Source organism: Myotis davidii, unplaced genomic scaffold, assembly GCF_000327345.1.
Source record: "Myotis davidii unplaced genomic scaffold, ASM32734v1 scaffold1673, whole genome shotgun sequence".
Classification (NCBI taxonomy): Eukaryota; Metazoa; Chordata; class Mammalia; order Chiroptera; family Vespertilionidae; genus Myotis; species Myotis davidii.
The window spans coordinates 181,526-193,242 of NW_006284850.1; positions in this window are offsets into that span (position 1 = coordinate 181,526).

Below are 11,717 nucleotides of genomic sequence, written 5' to 3' on the forward strand. Positions count from 1 at the left end.
CCCCGGGCCGGGCCTACGCTCTCTGCCCCGATCCTCTCGGTCGCGCCGAAAGTGAAGGGGGAAAGGCTCCCTGACCCCCGGCCGGAGGGAATGAAGAGTCACCCACCAGACCACGGCCCCCCGCCGCCGAAGGTCTGTTGGCGGCACTTTGGGGCCCGATGGGCTTGCCACCTGCGTTTTATCTGTGGTTCGTTCCGGTTTTGTAAGAAAAAGCGGCGGCGAGAACTTGTTAAGCGGGATCTCCAGAGTGTTGGTTTCTGTGACTGTGATCTCTGTGGGGCCTGCATGGAAGAGTTGGGGCTACTTGTGGACGGGTCAGAGGGAAAGCAGAATTAAGATCCTAATCGTAGTTTGCAACCCAGAAAAGCCTTTACCACCACCCCACCATGCCTTAGACAACAGGAACACTTTCTTGTCCTGACCGTGTCTCCGATACAAATGAGAATTCACTGCTAGTCTGGTTTTCCATCCGTAGTGTAATCAGAAAAAGCAAACGTGCCTTCCATCCATTACTTTTCGAAAGACATTTAATAAGATATGTCTCGTATAATAGATCTGTTACAGGGCACACCTCTTGTCTTCAGGGAAAGGAAAAGATTCATTAGTGGACATATGAATTTATAAACGTGGGCCCATAAATGTCAGTAACATAACCAATACAGAATATATCTTTAACTTGGATTTCAAAGTAAAAGGAAGACAATTCAATGCTGACTCAGTTATCCTAGCAGTATTCAGTGAGAAGCTATGGAAATCCCAACTGATTTTGCACACGGACACAGTTTTAAATTGTTCCCCAGTGACTAGTAACTAGACTAACAAACTGTAGTTTTATATGGATTATATTTCATGTTTAATTACTTTCTTTGAAACACCTCTTCCATTCTTTATGGTGTTCCATTTTATTTGAATGAGTGAGTATAGAGGGCTGAATATCTTCTACAGCTAAATTAACACATGCATTGTTAATTTGTCACAAGTAATGACCTTCAAAGCCGGGGAGGTTTTGACAGCACTCTCTCCCCTCAACACACACACACACACACACACACACTTGCACAACCAGAGATACAAATTCTGCCATTATTTGGCTGTCTTCCTGGAGTTGATGGTTCTTGACTAAGGCCCTTTTCAAGGATTATAAAGCTACCCACTCCCAACCACTCAAAACCTTTCCCAACACACAGTCATTACTAGCTAACAGCAGGAAAATTTCATTGAGTGTATGCAGTAGGTAGGTTGGACTCGAGCAGACCTGGATCAAATCCTTACTCTGCAAAGGTGGCGTGACCTTGGGAAAGTTACTTCCCTCTAAGCCAAAACTGTCTAGCACAACTAGATATCCGTCCTCCATCATGAAGTATGAGACAATTTTTATACAATAACAAGTCCTAGCACTGTAATTTCTTAGATATCAAACAGTTTATACCCCAGCCGACATGGCTCAGTGGTTGAGCATCGACTTACGAACTAGGAGGTCACGGTTCGATTCCTGGTCAGAGTATACGCCCAGATTGTGGGCTCCATCCCCGTTCGGGCATGCGGGAGGCAGCCGGTCAATGATTCTCATTGATGTTTCTCTCTCCCTCTCTGAAAGCAATAAAGATATATATATTTTTTTAAATAGTTTATCATCTGTCAAATAAATGCACTTAAAATAGGTATGAAGGTTTAGGTCCTCACTGGAGAAAGAAATGGGAAATGGGATAAATGATTTTATAATTATTTCTATGAAAAGTGAATCTGAAAACCCATATAGTAGGCAGAGTGGTCGAATCAAAGGATTGTGGATTGTGGAATCATACAGGTCTAGGTTTGAATCCTAACTCTACTACTTGATAGCTGAGTGACTTTCAAGAAGTTAGTCTACTTTGAGCTGCAGTTCCCTCATCTGTTAAAAAGAAAATATAGCCACTTGACAGCACTATTTTGAAGATTAAATGCTATAAGGTAAGTAAAGTGCCAGACATATAATGCACTCAAAGACCTCAAGAAAATAGGAAGGTTGGAATTTCTAAAATCTTAGCTTTCACATTCTGGCTTCTAAATGTATCAATCACCACTCTACCAATCACTTCCTCTATCTCTCCCCAACTTCTGCATGAGCCCAACACTTAGGTGGTCCTAATCTATTTTTTTGGGGGGGGGGGGGGGAGGAGGGAGGGCATATAACCCAACATTGCTACATCTCTCCATTATTGTGAAATTAAAGTTTTATCACCTAGTACTGATTCTTGTTTCATAATTCTAACTTAATACACTAGGAACTGGGGAGAGTAATTTGAATTTACCAAGTTGATAAGATTAATATATACATGATAAGTCAATATTTTAAAATTATATAAAATTTGTATCATGCTGAGGGCATATAACCCAACATTGCTACATCTCTCCATTATTGTGAAATTAAAGTTTTATCACCTAGTACTGATTCTTGTTTCATAATTCTAACTTAATACACTAGGAACTGGGGAGAGTAATTTGAATTTACCAAGTTGATAAGATTAATATATACATGATAAGTCAATATTTTAAAATTATATAAAATTTGTATCATGCTGAGTGGTATGGACTAATCAGTGCATGGACTAATTAGTACATAATTTGTAACACTATCATGTTAATACTTATGTAAGTACCATCAATATTAGAGAAGCAGCCCTTCAATTACTAGGAAATAAATTTAACTTCCTTTTAAACAACTAAATACTTAACCTGAAGCATGTAGGAATATGTAGTTCATTTAAATTGTTAGTGCCACATAAACCTATGCAGATAATAAAAGTCACATAACAGAGTCATGATTTATCTAGTCTTATAAATAGGACTATACTTATTGTTAGGTCTGATCAAATAATTAAATTGGTGACCCTAACACTTACCCTTTATATTAGCATCAAAAATATGTTTTAAAAAGTGTACTAGCTCTTATACTTACCAGTGTCTTAAAGATTGTCCAATTGATGTCCAAACACATGGATGTTAAATACAGTATAGGGTAAGGGTTAGTGGGGGAGACAGCCAAATACAGATTATTATGGACTTATTACAAAAACTTCAGTTGTCCAAATCGTTTTGGGACTTAGGAAGAAGTCAAGACACCCACACCCACCGGGAGCCTAGACTTCCACCCTCAGGAGGCTACATGTAATGAGGCACTTCAAATCCCCACCATGCCACTACCACACTGGGGAGCCTGGGCTGCCACCTCCACCAGTAATGAGGCACCACTCCCCCTTCTTGCTGAGTTGGTGCCAGAGGAAGCCTCGCTAGTGGAGAGTCAGGACATTCATGGCTGCCCAGGGGTAACAAGGCCAGCACTGGATGTGTCATTGGAAACAATGTGGGGAGCAGTAATGAGGCATTCCTACACCTCCCAGCCAGGGTGGTATCCATGGAGGCCTAAACTCCCATCCACACCCAGCAGTAACAAGGAGACCCTCCCCCTCCACCAGGGTCGGCCGAGGTTGGGTCGGGAACCTGGACTTCTGCCTAGCAGTACAAGGCAATGCTTTTCCCTTTCCTCATCAGTGATGTCAGAAAGGGCTGGAACACAAGACTTAGATAAGATCCAGGGTCTCATAACATAATTCCCAAAATGTCCGGATCTCAATAAAAAAATCACTCATACCAACAATCAGAATAATCCCAAATTGATTTCGAGAAGACAATCAACAGATGCAAATACTAAGATGAATCCGATGTTCAAATGATCTGACAAGGATTTTAAAGCAGTCATTATAAAAGTGTTTCCATGGGCGATTATAAACCCATTTGAAACTAATGAAAACCTAGAAAGTCTCAGCAGAGAAATAGGAAGTTTCAGAAAATAATCCATATACAAAGAAGAACCAAGTGGAAATTTTATAACTAAAAAATACAATAACCCAAATTAAAAACTCAGTGTATGGGCTCAACATCAGAATGGAAGGAATAGAGGAAAGAATCAGTGAACTTCCAGACAGAACAATAGAAATTACCCAATCTGAACAGAAAATAAATAAATAAAATAACGAACAGAGCCTCAGGGATCTGTGGGACTATAACAAGATATAACACTTGTGTTATCAGAGTTGCAGAAGGAAAAGGCCCAAAAAGTATACAAAGAAATAATGGCTGAAAACTTCCCAAATTCACATGGTCCCTGTCCTAACCTCTTAAGAGAGCTGTATAAATAAATTCTATACTATAATATAGAGTGATTGATGAGTGCTATAAGCTTTGCCCAAATTTCTGTGGATGCTCATAAAAGAGGCATCTTTTTTGTGTGTGTTTTTTTCAGAGAGGACGGGAGAAGGAGAGAGAGATGGAAACATCAATGATGAGAGAGAATCATTGGTTGGCTGCCTCCTGCACGCCCCACACTGAGGATCGAGCTTGCAACCTGGGCATGTACCTTGTCTGGGAATTAACCGTGACTTCCTGGTTCATAGGTCAACGCTCAACCACTGAGCCATGCTGGACGGGCAGAAGAGGCATCTTTATCAACTAGAGCAACCAGATAGAGCTCCTAAAGAATTGAAGATGAGCCCTAACTGGTTTGGCTCAGTGGAAAGAGCATCAGCCTGCAGACTAAAAGGTTTCAGGTTCGATTCTGGTCAAAGGCATGTACCTTGGTTGCGGGCACATCCCCAGTAGGGTGTGTGCAGGAGGCAGCTGATCGATGTTTCTAACTCTCTATCCCTCTCCTTTCCTCTCTGTAAAAAAATCAATAAAATATATTTTTTAAAAAAGAATAGAAGATGACTTGGTAGGAACTGGAGGGTGAATGTAGGGGTGTGTGTGTTCTGGGGAGAGGCAGCAACACATCTGCAAAAGCTCAGAAGACTAAGCATAGAGAGTTCTGGTAAATTCAAGAAGTTGAGTATGGCTATGACCAAAAGGGAAGGGGAGGATTGGGAGTTGAAGTTGGAAAATTAGGCAGTACCATGAGGAGCATAGAAAGGCATGCTAAAGAAGCGTACCAATGGTTATACTGATTTTAGGCATGGAAATAATAACTGCAGGGTTGCTATGATGTTAGCGCTGCTGCTTTAAACAGAAGATTTCCTTTCACCTGGGGTCAGCAGCTGGCACCAAGCTCAATAAATGTTGGCTGACTGATCTAGCCCTTTTGCTAGACCAGGAGTCGGAAAACTGTGACCTACAGGCTAAATCCAGCCCGCCACCTGTATCCGCACAACCATTTCATCACACATTAAAATTACATGAAATTCAAGTTTTGGTGCCCATAAATAAAGTTACATTGGAATACAGTCATGCTCATTCGTTTATGTATTATCTATGGCTACTTGCACAAAACAACACAGTTGAATAGTTGCAACAGAGAATGTATTTGACGCTCTCATCGCTTCACATGGCTGTTTAGAGCCCTACAAATCACAGTGATGCTCTTATAACTTGGCAGTGTTTCAAGTCCCACGCATATAACACCATGACATTTTTTTAATTACAAGTACATCCCTATTATGTCAAAACAGAAAAAAAAAAGGAAAATGGACTTCAAATGTCATGCTTTAAAAGCATAGCGGAGTGTGGATTGTTTTATCAATTTTGATAGCAAAGCATTTATTATGCAATAACACCACAGTTTCGCTAAAAGAATACAATCTATGTCAACATTATCAGACTACACTCATCACAATATTCCCAACTGATGGGAAAGCAACAGTGAGAACAATTAGAGAATTTAGAGCAGAGTATTTCATCACTGCAGAATTTCCTCACAAATATAAAAAATGAAAGTGAGGCTACAATCGAAGTCATTTTCTGAGTAGCTCATTTCTTAGCCTAACAGGGAAAGCTCTTTCATTAAATTGTTTGAGTACAACAGTAATGTGTCCAGAGAAATAAAGACTATTAGCCTTGCAGCTAGAACAGTATTTGAAGAGTGGAGGATTTTGGGAGCAACATCAAGAGTCCATTAAACAAGGCAATTAACTGAATGGTTTTCCTTGGCTCTTCATGAGTTAACAGAATCCTAATAGTAAATTGTTTATTTAAGGATTAAATGCCTTGTTTGGAGTGACTGAAGAATTAGCTTATGTGAATAGTCTGTATGAAACACTACAGGGGAAAATATTTTCAAAGAAGGTGAAAAAGCACTGATTTGGTACAACATGAAGTGGAATCTGCTAAGATGTGTTACAATTGATGGTAATAAAAATATGTAAAAAGTAGAAAAACACCTTGAACAAATTGCAAAGCTTGTAGAAATGTAAGATGTTTAAACCCAATGGCTGTGGGTTGTATTATTCATCAGTAATTATTTTGTGGTAATATTTGAACTTATCGTGTGTTATTGAACCAGTAATGTCAATGGTAATTTCGTTTATTCTCATGGACTTAACCATCTTCAGTTCTGTGACTTTATCAAAAGCAGAAACTGGATATACCGACTTGCCAAACCACACAGCAGTTCAACGTCTGTAGCAGTTCAATGTCTGTAGCAGTGGCAAAGTTCTACTGTGGTTCTTTTGAGCTCAAGACCAAAATTGAAAAATTTGAATAAGAAGAACAGCGTTCAATCACTGTTATCAAACTGTGAATGGCTTTGGAAATTAGCTTCTGCTGGAAACTTGTTTAATGAATTACTCCATTAACAAGGTAAAACAACACTTATACATGAAATTTACACAGTAGTGAAGTCATTTTAATGACAACTAACACTGTTTTAATTACAAGTAATCTCAATCCTCTTTATACCCTTTTGTGCTCTCAAAAGTTAAAATAAGAGAATTATCCATTCATATACAAATTTGCAGCAGATATATTTTTCCAGCTCAAACTGCAGTTCCAAGCAGCATTTTTCAGACCGCAATACAAGTGCAAGGGAAATTTTCATATTTCAAAATTCATTTAACTGTGCAATTGAGGAGTTTCTACCTGTCAATTGGAGGTGATTAATCTGGATTGTAATGACATACTAAAAGGCAAATATCAAGAGAAGAATCTAATAGGATTCTATAAATGCCTTCCATGCAACAAATATGCTCAATTAAAATCATATGCACATTGATGTCAGTGTTTGGCAGTGCCTATCTGTATAGAAAGACATTTTCAAAAATGAAATACATAAAATCCCATTACAGATTAGCACTAACAGATGAACAGATGCAAGCTAATCTGATGATAGGGAATTCTAATTTTGAACCCTAATTAAGCAACATGTAGTCCAAAAACAAAGAATTCCATTCTTCTCATTAGTAGACCTGTATTACCTAAAGTTGTACTCAATTATTGCTGTTAGATTTTTAACTTCATCAATAAGATATTTGTGGAAATTATTTTCTCTCTTGTTATATAAAGACCTACATAATATCTTTGCTTTTGCCTCTTGGCCTGCAAAATCTAAAATATTTACTATCTGGACTTTTACAGAAAAAATTTGCCAAACTTTGACCTAACTAATTGGTTCCATGGGGGTTTACAGTTCAAAATGATATATTGTGCCTGGCCGCGTGGCTCAGTGGTTGAGCGCTGACCTATGAACCAAGAGGTCACAGTTCAGGAGGTCACCTTTCGACTCCCGGTCAGGGCACACGCTCAGGTTGTGGGCTTGACTCCCAGGGTGGGGCGTGCAGAAGGCAGCCGATCAGTGATTCTCTCTCGTCATTGATGTTTCTATCTCTCTCCTCTCCTCTCTGAAATCAATAAAAAAAATATATATTTTAAAAATGATATATTGCTATTTGACCCTAGTGTGTCCTAACTTCTCACAAAAATCCCCTCAAATACAGAAAAAAAAGACAAGATTTCACAATCTCAAAGATTAAAAATGACAGTTACCCTAAGACTTGGATCTGGTAAAACTGTTAATTATGAGGCAGTTCGTCCTAAACGGGTGGATCAAGATCACAGTCATGGTTTACCTTGGCTTCGTTTCCTCAAAGACACTGACTGAAAAAGGTAGGGAGCCCCTTATTTATGGTCCACACCATACCCCCTGGAGACCCAATATCTATCTGTCTCCCAACTCAGATTGGCACCTAAACCAAGAGATGGCAGTTTCTCTGCCCTTGAAGGGCTGTTCATCAGAATACTGATCTCTACCACCAACCGCACTCCATATCCCCCAGACCTCTTCATGTCCTATTTGTCTAGGCAGATAGATAAAATAAGTGAGAGTGAAATAGAGAGATTGGCAGGATAAGGGGGGCGGGAAGACTTAGATTTAAAGAGTGCAGTTCCCATAACCATAGCTGGCTTCATGGGGGTGGGACCGGTGCAGTTTGCACAGGGCCCCATGATAACAAAGACCTCATACTTGGTTTAATGATCTGCTGTCACCGTCTTGAAATTCTTAATTTTTTAACAAGGGACCCCAGATTCTCATTTTGAATATAACTTGTCTGCAAATTATGTAGCTGGTCCTACCCAAGACTTGAAGGAAAGGCCAATAACTTGAACTTCCCCTAGAGAAGTCTGTTTGAGAACTGTATTGTGTTATGTATCACATCCTATCCTATATAATAAAAGCCTAAGTGGCATCACACATGACATCATCACAAGATGGCTGCCACAAGATGGCTGCCACAAGATGGATGGCAGGGGAGGGCAGTTGTGGGCAAATGGGCCAGCAGGGGAGGGCAGTTGTGGGTGATCGAGCTGGCATGGGAGGGCAGTTTGGGGCAACCAGGCTGGGGGGGGGGGGGCAGTTGCAGGCGAGATCAGGCCAGCAGGGGAGAGCAGTTAGGGGTGATCAGGCAGGCAGGCAGGCAGGCAGGTGAGCAGTTAAGGAGCCAGCGGTCCCAGATTGCGAGAAGGCTGTCCCCAATTGGAGAGGGTACAGGCTGAGCTGAGGGGACACCCCTGCCCCCTGGTACATGAATTTCATGAAAGGTTCAAAAGGTGAAGTCAGACAGCTACACACTCAAGATGAAGATTTTGCCACTACCATAGACAGATGTTGGGTTCAGGGGTAACCGACTCAATCACCTGTAGACAGATTGAGCCCACGGAAACCTTGTCTTAATTGAGGGTAAGGAGAATAATCAATGCTGAGTTAGGGAATGAGGAAAATCAGAATGGGAGGAAATGAGAACTTTTCTTCACTAGGGTCCAGTCCAGGAGAAAATTTTAGAAACCTGTTTACATCCTTAAAGCTTCTGTAAAAAAAAAAAACAAACACACACACAAAACAGAAGGAATGAAGGAGTTGTATTGAGAGGCAAATCCAATGGGATGAGATGAAAAGAGAGATGGACAGAATAAGAAAAATGAGCAAGTAGTTTAAAAAAGTAGAAATAAGATTAAGCTACACATTGGAGACAGTAAAGAGGAAAAATTATCTGGCAGAAAATTAAACTCAGTGTCAAGAACAAAGCTGATGCTAAGAAATTGAATGGAGTTAAAAAGGCAGAGCTGGAAACAATGAGAGAGAAGATGATAGCTGTGGAGAAAGAGTGAAGAAACTAGAGAACCAACATATGGATAATTTATGTTCCTAAAAAAAGGAACAAAGGCAAATGCAAGAAACATAATAAAAATAAAATAAAACAGACATTTTCCTCAGTTTGTTAGGGGCAAAAATAGAATATTGGGGACGAGCTACAAATATAAGAAATATTAATCATGCTCTGTTACCCATGATGGTTCTGTTCTGATTAGACAGAGCGCATGAAAGAGTGAAGAAAATATAGAGCATCAAATAGGAGAGAGATGGGCAGGGAGAGCCTTATTTAATTCTCATTACATGCCTGTCATTCCTACTTCCCCAAGTAATCTTTGTCCGTCTACCCAATATAAGCAGCTGGATTATGGGGGCTGCAGAGCAGATTTTTGTGGATGGCCTGCTGCTCTCCCATGCTGCCGGCAGGATTGAAATAAACGGTCATATATGACTCAACCCTGCTCTGCTTAATTGGCTCAAGTAGTGACAGGCAGCCCAGGCGCCTTGGTTGTCTGGTTACATGTTGAGGAACAGTTTTTTTTTGATTGAAGAGCTCACTGTGTTGTAGGCAAAGTCAATAAAAAGGGGCCCTACAGCTAGACAAATCCTGGCAGAAGTTTTAAGCTACAATATTAAAGTGTCCATAATTGTTCAGGCAAAAAAATATGAAATCAGATTGCTCAGGTAAAAAACAAACATCAGACTGTCGACTTCTCTTTTCTAGAATTTTAGAGAGAAAAATTTGTGACCCCAAAATGTAATATACATCTGAGTTGTCTTTCAGGTGCAAAGATGTCAGAAAAACACTCCCTGGTATTTATGGGATCATAAATATATCAACTTCTTGAAAAAATTGGTTTACAATATTTTTCACCAACCAAGAGATGAAGTTAAAAAAAAAAGCTTAAGAATAAAGTCATGGAGAGAGCAGTATGAAGCCAAAATAGGAGCACATCTAAATTATTGCACCATATCTAATTATAAAGCTAAATCTGAATCTCAATTTTTTACTCAAGTTAGATACTGGAGTCAGCACCGGTTTGGCTCAGTGGATAGAGCGTCGGCTTGAGGACTCAAGGGTCCCGGGGTCGATTCCGGTCAAGGGCATGTACCTTGGTTGCGGGCACATCCCCGGTGGGGGGTGTGCAGGAGGCAGCTGATCGATGTTTCTCTCTCATCGATGTTTCTAACTGTCTATTCCTCTCCCTTCCTCTCTGTAAAAAATCAATAAAATATATTTTTAAAAAAAGTTAGATACTGGATTTTTAAAATAATAATAAAACTGTATGAATCTAAAACCCAAGTTAACATTTTCATGGGTTAGAATGGTATATGAGGTAAAGATAAAGTGTGCAGAATTCTGTAACTAAAAAGCATGATTCAAAATATGACATTTCACTCTGGATCCATCAGTTAGATAAAAGTAAGTTAAAGAAAGCTTTTGAAAAACTTAAAGCTCTGTGCCAGGTAATATGTTTACTGTATCAATTCAGGAAATAGGTGTAGTAACAAGTACCAGTTTCTCCTTCCCCAAGGTAGCTGCTTTCAACTAGTAGACTAAAATGCTTTCTCAAACAATGGAGGAGATAAAAACTAAACTGAAAATAAAGAAAATGGCAGTGAAATGTTAGTAAATGTCACAGAACAAAATGGCATAAAACCAAAGATTTTATAATTTAACAATGTAAATTCTTCTTAAAAGACTTGGTTGAGTCCGGCTATCATGGCTCAGTGTTTGAGCATCCATATATGAACCTGGAAGTCATGGTTCAATTCTTGATCAGGGCATATGACTAGTTGTGGGCTCGATCCCCAGTGGAGGCCTGCAGCAGCCAGCTGATCAATGATTCTCCCTCATCACTAATGTTTCTATCTCTCTCTCCCTCTCCCTTCCTCTCTGAAATCTATCTATATCTATATCTATATCTATATCTATATCTATATCTATATCTATATCTATATCTATATCATCTATATCTATATCTATACCTATATACTGTACTGGCCAAAAACATTGCACAAACCATCTGACATGCCTTGGGTGAAAGCTGAGCCTTGGCGCTCACACCGACAACATCCGCGGGCACCAGGCATGTGTGGGGGCGAGCGTGTGTGCACACGTCTGGCTCCCACTCTGTGTGAGCACTGGACCCAATCACACACCTCTTTTTCTGTTTGCCCTCGGTTTTCTGGCCGGTTATGGCTCATGGTTCTCAGCCAAAATATGGATGTGTCCATTGGAACCCACGTTTCCCAGGCAGGGAAGGCGCGTGATCGGGGGACGTGGGAATGGGCACCGCCCAGGGGGGCAGGCGCTTCCCTCCTG